The sequence below is a fragment of the Pecten maximus genome, chromosome 6, assembly GCF_902652985.1.
Source record: "Pecten maximus chromosome 6, xPecMax1.1, whole genome shotgun sequence".
NCBI classification, from domain to species: domain Eukaryota; kingdom Metazoa; phylum Mollusca; class Bivalvia; order Pectinida; family Pectinidae; genus Pecten; species Pecten maximus.
Genome location: NC_047020.1, coordinates 33,135,625 through 33,147,665, shown reverse-complemented (window position 1 = coordinate 33,147,665; position 12,041 = coordinate 33,135,625). Strand labels below are relative to the sequence as shown.

At 36.8% G+C, this 12,041-nt stretch overlaps 9 non-coding genes across 9 annotated transcripts; all 9 read right to left on the bottom strand.

Annotated features, from left to right (window-relative positions):
• Window positions 1-3,033: 3,033 nt before the first annotated feature.
• Window positions 3,034-3,104, bottom strand: Trnag-ccc. Its single transcript has one exon. It is a non-coding gene; the product is annotated as a tRNA-Gly (tRNA).
• Window positions 3,105-3,700: 596 nt separating this feature from the next.
• Window positions 3,701-3,771, bottom strand: Trnag-ccc. Its single transcript has one exon. It is a non-coding gene; the product is annotated as a tRNA-Gly (tRNA).
• Window positions 3,772-5,711: 1,940 nt separating this feature from the next.
• Trnag-ccc lies at window positions 5,712-5,782 on the bottom strand. Its single transcript has one exon. It is a non-coding gene; the product is annotated as a tRNA-Gly (tRNA).
• Window positions 5,783-6,840: 1,058 nt separating this feature from the next.
• On the bottom strand, window positions 6,841-6,911 carry Trnag-ccc. Its single transcript has one exon. It is a non-coding gene; the product is annotated as a tRNA-Gly (tRNA).
• A 607-nt stretch (window positions 6,912-7,518) lies between these two features.
• Trnag-ccc lies at window positions 7,519-7,589 on the bottom strand. Its single transcript has one exon. It is a non-coding gene; the product is annotated as a tRNA-Gly (tRNA).
• Window positions 7,590-8,073: 484 nt separating this feature from the next.
• On the bottom strand, window positions 8,074-8,144 carry Trnag-ccc. Its single transcript has one exon. It is a non-coding gene; the product is annotated as a tRNA-Gly (tRNA).
• A 640-nt stretch (window positions 8,145-8,784) lies between these two features.
• On the bottom strand, window positions 8,785-8,855 carry Trnag-ccc. Its single transcript has one exon. It is a non-coding gene; the product is annotated as a tRNA-Gly (tRNA).
• Window positions 8,856-9,777: 922 nt separating this feature from the next.
• Window positions 9,778-9,848, bottom strand: Trnag-ccc. Its single transcript has one exon. It is a non-coding gene; the product is annotated as a tRNA-Gly (tRNA).
• A 587-nt stretch (window positions 9,849-10,435) lies between these two features.
• Window positions 10,436-10,506, bottom strand: Trnag-ccc. The gene has a single exon. It is a non-coding gene; the product is annotated as a tRNA-Gly (tRNA).
• Window positions 10,507-12,041: the final 1,535 nt, after the last annotated feature.

The following is a 12,041-nucleotide window of genomic DNA, read 5'->3' as shown; positions in this document are numbered from 1 at the left end:
TTTGTTAAACCTGTGAGTTTGGAGCCTTTTTCAGAAATAGGCTTATTTTACCCCAAACTCAACGGTTGAACATTTTTCCATAAAAGCAGTCTTCTTGCCACATCAAGAATACTTTATATTGTCTAATAAGAGCATTTTTGATGTTTTAAATACCTCCTAATATGCCATATTTGTGTGATATCACTCACGACCGCCATTTGCAATTCAAGGTCAAAATAAAAACAGCGTTTATACATATAAAAACGTCAAAGCTGGACAAACCAATGCTCCTATTTTGTGCTTTAGACACTTGTGAGCAAAACGACATGGCAAGTTTGTGTAATATATGGGATACAAATGAGTTAATTATGTCCCCCTGAAACATGCATTTTTCTTACGTTTTGTTGAAATTTACAAACAGCTTAACAAATTACATGTCAACAGCAAGTCCCACGGTTTGCCATGATACATACTAAACGTTCATCATGTTACTTCTGTGACATTGCACCATAATGGGGATTTATAGGCCTGTAAAATATCAATGTTTTGACTGGATTTGCTGTTTAGATGCCCCTTAAACGAAGTATGATTTCAGTGACATCTTGATCATGTTTTCACATTGCTAGTCAAGAGAGATATTGAGGATGATAAATACATGTATTGATAAATATTGATTATAAATGCCCTATTAAATAGTATCTGGTAGGTGTACAACTAATTTAAATTTCATGATACTTTTTTAAACCTGTCCAAGAATATCATTAACCATATGAGATTTGAATATGTTCAGTATTAATCACCTAGTACAGTTCTTATACCCATATTTTCAGGTTTTCAGTAGAACATGAGTTGCTTTGTTTCCAAAAAGTGATTCAAATCATGAGACTGAAATAGACATGGTTAGCTTCAATACTTGTTATAATAAATGTGTACTTGATCACTTTATGATTATACTGCATGTCCTGGTCATCGGAACACATTGTTTTTAACACAGTTAATTCCATATAAATTATTCCACGATCCTGTTGGATTTTATATTCACAAATCAGTTGTAAATTATGTTATTTTATTATTATTGCATAATGCTTATACATAGTTTTTATAACCTTTACAATGCATAGCATCTGTATTAAATTACTTTCATCTTGTTTGTAAAAAGTATTTTCAAAAATAAAATTGATATGATATCATCCATAAGGTCAAAATGACGTCCTTGTGTCTAACGTCGCGTTTGATTGGCCGAGAGTTCATTAATTAAAGTAGACTTTCACAAATACATGAAACTATGCTTGTGATATACGATCATAGCTATTGTGGACTATGGTTGTTGTGACATATTATCTGAAACTTGTGTTAATACTGCTGTAAAATGATCAAATAAATTGAAATTGCGTAAAACATTTCATTGTATATTATCACTAATATGATTAAAGACGTTGGTTGAAGTTGATTTTCTTTCACGACTTGTAACGATTATATGTCAAGAAAATATCGAGCGGCCTTTTTTTTAAGTGTTCAGCTGACCTGCTTAAAAAGGAAATTTAGGTTACCTTCTTAAGCAGCATCCATCCATTACAGTCCTTTGTCCATTCACTACAGTATTTTTCTTTATATTAACAACAAGCATTTTTAGGTCACCTGAGACAAAGTCTCAGAGCCAAAAAGTGTCAAATTGACTAAAATTTCAAAAATCTTCTTCTCTACTCTCATATATGGCGGAATGAAACACCTCCATAAATGGACGGGTCGTAAGGTGCTTTACCAAAATTGTGAATTTCATGAACCTGGGGTCTCATGATTGCCCCTGGGGAGGGGGTAAACTTTACTATAGTTTATATAGGAAAATCACAATTTTGATAATTATTTGTTTTATTTCTATTGGAATTTATTCTAACTTGGATAACATTGTCAGCGTGGGATGACTGTTTGTTGGTATAGACAGGTTGGCTCCGACTGACCCCCCCAGGGCCTGAGGGGCGGGGCCAAAAAGGGTCAAATTGACTAAAACTTCAAAAATATTCTTCTCTACTCTCAGATATGGTGGAATCAAACACTCTTTCATAGATGGAAGGGTCGTCTTAAGGTGCTTTACCATAGTTGTGAATTTCATGACCCTGGGTTCTCATGTTTTCCCCTGGGGAAGGGGTAAACTTTACTGTAGTTTATATTGGGAAATCACAGTTTTGACAATTATTTGTTGGATTTCTATTGGAATTCATTCTAACTTTTTTAGCATTATCAACATGGGATGAAAGCTTAATGGTATGCACATGTTGGCCCTGACTGACCCCTGAAACTGTTGGGTTGGGCCAAAAAGGGTCAATTAAATTAATTGAAATAATTCAAATCGCAGGTGACCATTAAGGCTCATGGGCCTCTTGTTCTTTAACATCTTCTTCCCAATAACAAAAAAAGTCTTGATTCATGAAGACTGTTCTGACATACGATTATAGCTATTGACATTTACGATTGTTTTTTACATACAATCGTAGCTATTGACATTTACGATTGTTGTGACATGCAATCATGGCTATTGATACTTACGATTGTTACGCCTTTTGGTTGTATAGTTCAAGAAAAATGGCGGGTCTTTCTTTTAAGTAGTCAGCTCACTTGCTCAAAGTAAATTTAGGCTACCTTCTAAAGCAGCGTCCCTCCATTACGGTCTTTTGTCCATTTGCCAAAGTATTTTCTTTAACTACAAGTACTTTTCTTTAATAATTTCTTCCCAATGACAAAAAAAGTCTGGATTCATGAAGGATTTTGGAATGTGCCCCTGAAGATAAAATTGTTTTACAGGTAAATGTACATTTTGATATTTACACGTTCGTACAAGTAAATGACATCGTCTCCAGAACAATAAGGCAGATATCAACCAGCTTTTGATAGTGACATTAGCCCGGCCATCAAACTTGAATCTTGTAGCAACGGATTCCCACCTTCCGTGTATTCTTCATTTTAATACCTTGGATTCAAGACCCATATGCCTCAAGTAATAAACCAGAAGTGGTTTCACAGGCTATATATATTCCAAGAAGATATTAAAAAGAAAGTTGCGCCGCCCGGGAATCGAACCCGGGTCGCAAGAATGGGAATCTTGCATGATACCACTACACTAGCGGCGCTTGCATGTGTAAAGTTTATGACTTATTATCTATCACCAACGATCGTAATTATTGATCACGATTGTTGTGACATACGATCATAGCTATTGTTATTAACGAATTGTTGTGACATACGATCGTAGCTATTGACATTTACGATTGTTGTGACATACGATACTAGCTATTGACATTTACGATTGTTTTGACATACAATCATAGCTATTGACATGTACGATTGTTGTGACCTACGCCAATACCTATTGATATTTACGATTGTTGTGACATACATTTTACTTAAATACCTTCTTCCCGATTATCTAGATTCATGATGGATTTTTGAAAGGGACCCTGAAGATGAAAGTGTTTTACAGATAAATGTACATTTTATTATTTACACGTTCGTATTAATGTCATCGTCTCTAGAACAGTTAGGCATTTATCAACCAACTTTTAACGACTCATCGGAAGTACCAATTGTAGTAACGGGATGCTTCCTAACCGTGTATTCTGCATTTAATAAAATTAGATTCAAGGCCCTTGTGCCTCGAGTAATCAACCAAAAGTAAATTCACAGACAGCTTGAGTCTCTACAGTTCAAGTAAATGGTAAAAATAAGTTGCGCCGCCCGGGAATCGAACCCGGGTCGCAAGAATGGGAATCTTGCATGATACCACTACACTAGCGGCGCTTGTGAAGTTAATGAGTCATTACTCATGAGTCTATATCACATATATACGTGAACTAGTTAAATAGTGTATGGAAATAGTGCAGTGCATGTTTAATTTTGCATCAATTCATTTACACATCCATTGCATGTGTAAAGTTGAAGACTCATTATCTATCACGACGATCACAATTATCATCACGATTGTTTTGACACACGATCATAGCAATTGACATTTACGATTGTTGTGACCTACGCCCATACCTATTGACATTTACGATTGTTGTGACCTACGCCCATACCTATTGATATTTACGATTGTTGTGACATACGCCCATACCTATTGACATTTACGATTGTTGTGACATACGCCCATACCTATTGACATTTACGGTTGTTGTGACATACGCCCATACCTATTGACATTTACGATTGTTGTGACCTACGCCCATACCTATTGATATTTACGATTGTTGTGACATACGCCCATACCTATTGACATTTACGATTGTTGTGACATACGCCCATACCTATTGACATTTACGATTGTTGTGACATACGCCCATACCTATTGACATTTACGGTTGTCGTGACCTACGCCCATACCTATTGATAGTTAGGATTGTCGTGACCTACGCCCATACCTATTGACATTTACGATTTTTGTGACATACGCCCATACCTATTGACATTTACGGTTGTTGTGACCTACGCCCATACCTATTGATATTAACGATTGTTGTGACATACGCCCATACCTATTGACATTTACGATTGTTGTGACATACGCCCATACCTATTGACATTTACGATTGTTGTGACATACGCCCATACCTATTGACATTTACGGTTGTTGTGACATACGCCCATACCTATTGACATTTACGATTGTTGTGACCTACGCCCATACCTATTGATATTTACGATTGTTGTGACATACGCCCATACCTATTGACATTTACGATTGTTGTGACATACGCCCATACCTATTGACATTTACGATTGTTGTGACATACGCCCATACCTATTGACATTTACGGTTGTCGTGACCTACGCCCATACCTATTGATAGTTAGGATTGTCGTGACCTACGCCCATACCTATTGACATTTACAATTTTTGTGACATACGCCCATACCTATTGACATTTACGGTTGTTGTGACCTACGCCCAAAACTATTGATAGTTAGGATTGTTATGACCTGCGCCCATACCTATTGACATTTACGATTTTTGTGACATACGCCCATACCTATTGACATTTACGATTTTTGTGACATACGCCCATACCTATTGACATTTACGATTGTTGTGACCTACGCCCATACCTATTGACATTTACGATTGTTGTGACATACGCCCATACCTATTGACATTTACGATTGTTGTGACATACGCCCATACCTATTGACATTTACGATTGTTGTGACCTGCGCCCATACCGATTGACATTTACGATTGTTGTGACATACGCCCATACCTATTTACATTTACGGTTGTTGTGACCTGCGCCCATACCTATTTACATTTACGGTTGTTGTGACCTACGCCCATACCTATTGACATTTACGATTGTTGTGACCTACGCCCATACCTATTGATATTTACGATTGTTGTGACCTACGCCCATACCTATTGACATTTACGATTGTTGTGACATACGCCCATACCGATTGATATTTACGATTGTTGTGACATACGCCCATACCTATTGACATTTACGATTGTTGTGACATATGTTTGACTCGTAGTTATTGACATTAACTATTACTGTTACAAACGATCATAGCTGTTGAAAATTATGCCTGCTCTGACATATGAACTGAAGCTAGTGATAATACTGCTGTTACCGTGCATTCTTCATTCATCATAATTAAATTCAAGGCCCTGTGCCTCGAGATATAAACAAAAAGTGGATTCACAGGCGGCTTGAACTGTGTTTCAAGTAGATAATAAAAATAAGTTGCGCCGCCCGGGAATCGAACCCGGGTCGCAAGAATGGGAATCTTGCATGATACCACTACACTAGCGGCGCTTACATGTGTAAAGTTGATGACTCATTATCCATCAGCAACGATCACAATTATCATCACGATTGTTTTGTCACACGATCATACCTATTGACATTTACGATTGTTGTGACATACGCCCATACCTATTGATATTTACGATTGTTGTGACGAACGGCAATACCTATCGCCATTTACGGTTGTAGTGACCTACGTCCATACCTACTGACATTTACGGTTGTTGTGACCTGCGCCCATACCTATTGATAGTTAGGATTGTCGTGACCTACGCCCATACCTATTGATATTTACGGTTGTTGTGGCCTACGCCCATACCTACTGACATTCACGGTTGTTGTGACCTACGCCCATACCTATTGACATTTACGATTGTTGTGACCTACGCCCATACCTATTGACATTTACGGTTGTTTTGACATACAATCGTAGCTATTGACATTCATGATTGTTGTGACATACGATCGTAGCTATTGACATTTACAATTATTGTGATGTATGTTCGACTCAGAGTTATTGACATTTCCTATTACTGTGATATACGATCGTAGCTATTGACATTGATGACTGCTCTTACATATGAACTGAAACTAGTGAAAACACTGCTGCTATCGTTTAGTTGAAGTTATCTTCTGTCACGACTTGTTACGATTATATATGTCAAGAAAAAAATGTGAGTCTTTCCTTCAAGTTGTCAGCTCACCTGCTTAAAGGAAATTTAGGTTACCTTTTGAAACAGCGTCCGTCCATTACGGTATTTTGTTTTACTTAAACAACTTCTTCCCAAAAATCTAGATTCATGATTGATTTTGAAAAGGGACCCTAAAGATAAAGGATTGTTTACAGATAAATGTACATTTCGATATATACATGTTCGTATTAATGTCATCGTCTCTAGAACAGTTAGGCATATATCAACCATTTTTTGACGACTCATCGGAAGTACCAATTGTAGTAACGGGATACTTCCTAACCGTGCATTATGCATTTAATATAATTAGATTCAAGGCCCTTGTGCCTCGAGTAATCAACCAAAAGTAGATTCACAGACATGATAAAAATAAGTTGCGCCGCCCGGGAATCGAACCCGGGTCGCAAGAATGGGAATCTTGCATGATACCACTACACTAGCGGCGCTTGTGAAGTTAATGAGTCATAACCTATGAGTCTATATCACATATATACGTGATCTAGTTAAATGGTGTATGGAAATAGTGCAGTGCATGTTTATCTTTACATCAATTCATTTACACATCCATATATGACTATAGTAACCGTTGCCATGACGATTAGCTCACGGCCTAACTATTGATTATCATTGGCTCTACTCTTGGTCCTTTGTACACGTAAACTCCATTGGTTTAGAAATTATTAATAATTTTATTGAGGAGGAGGAGGAGGAGGAGGAGGAGGAGGACGTATTTTTGGGGGGTTACAAAGATTGATTTAACGGGTATCAGGTATGTTTTCCGGGGTACAAAGATTCATTTACTTGGTATTAGTTTATCAATATTTTATTCAATATTCATTCAATATTCATTCATATATACTTACCTTTTGTCATGATTTGGGATCGGAAAACAAGTTTAAAATGATATTAATTCCTTTCCCAAAGGTATTATAAATGTTATCATTTGAATCTACGGTTCAGTATTTGTTGACAGTATTCTGAATGAATGAGTGAAATTGGTTACTGACACAAAATATAAAAACAAGTATTATCATAATATTGACATAAAAAATTTGCGCCGCCCGGGAATCGAACCCGGGTCGCAAGAATGGGAATCTTGCATGATACCACTACACTAGCGGCGCTTGCATGTGTGATGTTTATGACTCATTATCTATCAGTAACGATCACAATTATTGATCACGATTTCTGTGACATACGATTATGAAATTTATCATTGTTGTGATTTACAATCATAGCTATTGACATTTACGATTGTTGTGACCTACGCCCATACCTACTGACATTTACGATTGTTGTGACCTGCGCCCATACCTATTGATATTTACGATTGTTGTGACATACAATCATAGTTATTGACATTTACAATTATTGTGACATATGTTCGACTGGTAGTTATTGAAATCACCTATTACTGTGACAAACGATCATAGCTGTTGAAAAATATGCCTGCTCTGACATATGAACTGAAGCTAGTGATAATACTGCTGTTACCGTGTATTCTTCATTCATCATCATTAAATTTAAGGCCCTGTGCCTCGAGATATAAACAAAAAGTGGATTCACAGGCGGCTTGAACTGTGTTTCAAGTAGATAATAAAAATAAGTTGCGCCGCCCGGGAATCGAACCCGGGTCGCAAGAATGGGAATCTTGCATGATACCACTACACTAGCGGCGCTTACATGTGTAAAGTTGATGACTCATTATCTATCAGCAACGATCACAATTATCATCGATTGTTTTGACACACGATCATACCTATTGATATTTACGATTGTTGTGACAAACGCCCATACCTATTGATATTTACGATTGTTGTGACGAACGGCAATACCTATCGCCATTTACGGTTGTAGTGACCTACGTCCATACCTACTGACATTTACAGTTGTTGTGACCTGCGCCCATACCTATTGATATTTACGATTGTTGTGACATACGCCCATACCTATTGACATTTACGGTTGTTGTGACCTACGCCCATACCTATTGACATTTACGGTTGTTGTGACCTACGCCCATACCTATTGACGTTTACGGTTGTTGTGACCTACGCCCATACCTATTGACATTTACGATTGTTGTGACATATGTTTGACTCGTAGTTGTTGACATTAACTATTACTGTTACAAACGATCATAGCTGTTGAAAATTATGCCTGCTCTGACATATGAACTGAAGCTAGTGATGATACTGCTGTTACCGTGCATTCTTCATTCATCATAATTAAATTCAAGGCCCTGTGCCTCGAGATATAAACAAAAAGTGGATTCACAGGCGGCTTGAACTGTTTTTCAAGTAGATAATAAAAATAAGTTGCGCCGCCCGGGAATCGAACCCGGGTCGCAAGAATGGGAATCTTGCATGATACCACTACACTAGCGGCGCTTACATGTGTAAAGTTGATGACTCATTATCTATCAGCAACGATCACAATTATCATCACGATTGTTTTGTCACACGATCATACCTACTGACATTTACGATTGTTGTGACATACGTCCATACCTATTGATATTTACGATTGTTGTGACGAACGGCAATACCTATCGCCATTTACGGTTGTAGTGACCTACGTCCATACCTACTGACATTTACGGTTGTTGTGACCTACGCCCATACCTATTGATATTTACGGTTGTTGTGGCCTACGCCCATACCTATTGACATTCATGATTGTTGTGACATACGATCGTAGCTATTGACATTTACAATTATTGTGATGTATGTTCGACTCAGAGTTATTGACATTTCCTATTACTGTGATATACGATCGTAGCTATTGACATTGATGACTGCTCTTACATATGAACTGAAACTAGTGATAACACTGCTGCTATCGTTTAGTTGAAGTTATCTTCTGTCACGACTTGTTACGATTATATATATCAAGAAAAAAATGTGAGTCTTTCCTTCAAGTTGTCAGCTCACCTGCTTAAAGGAAATTTAGGTTACCTTTTGAAACAGTGTCCGTCCATTACGGTATTTTGTCCGCTCGTCATAACGTTTTACTTAAACAACTTCTTCCCAATAACCTAGATTCATGATTGATTTTGAAAAGGGACCCTAAAGATAAAGGATTGTTTACAGATAAATGTACATTTCGATATATACATGTTCGTATTAATGTCATCGTCTCTAGAACAGTTAGGCATATATCAACCATTTTTTGACGACTCATCGGAAGTACCAATTGTAGTAACGGGATACTTCCTAACCGTGCATTATGCATTTAATATAATTAGATTCAAGGCCCTTGTGCCTCGAGTAATAAACCAAAAGTAGATTCACAGACATGATAAAAATAAGTTGCGCCGCCAGGGAATCGAACCCGGGTCGCAAGAATGGGAATCTTGCATGATACCACTACACTAGCGGCGCTTGTGAAGTTAATGAGTCATAACCTATGAGTCTATATCACATATATACGTGATCTAGTTAAATGGTGTATGGAAATAGTGCAGTGCATGTTTATCTTTACATCAATTCATTTACACATCCATATATGACTATAGTAACCGTTGCCATGACGATTAGCTCACGGCCTAACTATTGATTATCATTGGCTCTACTCTTGGTCCTTTGTACACGTAAACTCCATTGGTTTAGAAATTATTAATAATTTTATTGAGGAGGAGGAGGAGGAGGACGAGGTATTTTTTGGGGGTTACAAAGATTGATTTAACGGGTATCAGGTATGTTTTCCGGGGTACAAAGATTCATTTACTTGGTATTAGTTTATCAATATTTTATTCAATATTCATTCATATATACTTACCTTTTGTCATGATTTGGGATCGGAAAACAAGTTTAAAATGATATTAATTCCTTTCCCAAAGGTATTATAAATGTTATCATTTGAATCTATGGTTCAGTATTTGTTGACAGTATTCTGAATGAATGAGTGAAATTGGTTACTGACACAAAATATAAAAACAAGTATTATCATAATATTGACATAAAAAATGTGCGCCGCCCGGGAATCGAACCCGGGTCGCAAGAATGGGAATCTTGCATGATACCACTACACCAGCGGCGCTCTGCAATTACACCTTACTCCAGTGAATACACGTATGAATCTTTTGAGGTCACGATAAGTTCGATTGCCGTGCATAAACTTGTTATCTAATACAAGATAGTAGCCATGTCAGGGAAACATTAGCATACTCTATACAGTTATAGCCTTTTTATAAGGTCGACATATGGTGTTACTAACTTGAGAAAAAATATCAACCGAGGTTGATGCTTGAACCGAAATCATAAAGGTAGAATTTTTATTTTATAATGGCGATACACTCTGTATTGAACTTCATCTTTTGAAGACCAACCTATCAGAAACAAAAAATAAATAAATAAATACACTGATTCAGAAATAATAATAATAATATGATTACTTTCAAAATTTGAGTTATTGCTTGTATATATGTTGCAATTGTATGCGATATATTGGACATTTCTGAACAATGCCAAGGCAAAGTAAATTATAATCTATTTCAAAAATGCCTAGTTTTTTCACAGCTGGTCAATATACATTTTTAATGGAAATTATTTGACTGTATGTAACCAATCAGGCAGTGTGAAAACAAATTAATTTATGGTAAAAGCGAATGTACATGTGTGACATAGCTGTATAGCTTGATTTCATAAAACATAAAAAATACAATATATTACATGTATTTGTAAATATCAGTTCCTCCAAAAATTGTGTATGATTTTATCCTTCATATAAAATGAATGCCTTAAAGCTGATTATGGAATTGAATTGAGACCGCGCTCTTTTAAAAGTCGTTCTAATTGTTGATGGATTGCTATGGAATTGTCCATGTTTGTTCATTTCGACGTGAAGGTATAAATACATGTTGTTACGACTTCCTTTTTATCTTTTAAGTGCAAAATTTACTTATTCTCCATATGAGTTAACTAACATGTAAGGGCAATATTGCGAGTGTGTATTTTGTAGTTGATGAACTCCTCCTGCACATCTTAACATGCATATATATATTCGTATGGAGTTCAACACCGGATGTAGCCGCGCCCATGTCCGTCCCATGCATCTGTCCGGCCCTATCCTGGGACTTACCGGAGTAATAGGACAATACTCACCTGAGGGGGATAGAGGCACCGGAGGCACGCCGACCCCCTCACGTCGCCTGAACAAAGCAACCCCTTGAAAGGAGAAGAAAAACTTAAACAACAACCAAAGCATATATATAAAATAATGATATTTATTTATGATATTCATTGTAACTGTCAAATATCACGATATGATCCCACAAGCATCATTTCCTGGATAAACAAAAGGAAATTTATACACTTTATTCTTAAGTGTGTACAAATTAAATACATAACAGGAGACAGGATGAGGGCTAGTTACAATAATGAGGAAGTAAAACTGTAGCGTAGGGAATTCCCGATACCTATCAATACATCTCAAACATGAATATTTCAGTGTACAAGGAATGCCTGGTATTGGCTTTACCTGTTGCTTTTATTTTCTACGATTTCATTAAATGGAAGAAATGAGGGCGCGATAACGATCGTACTCATTTGATGCTACTGTACATATTTCCGCCG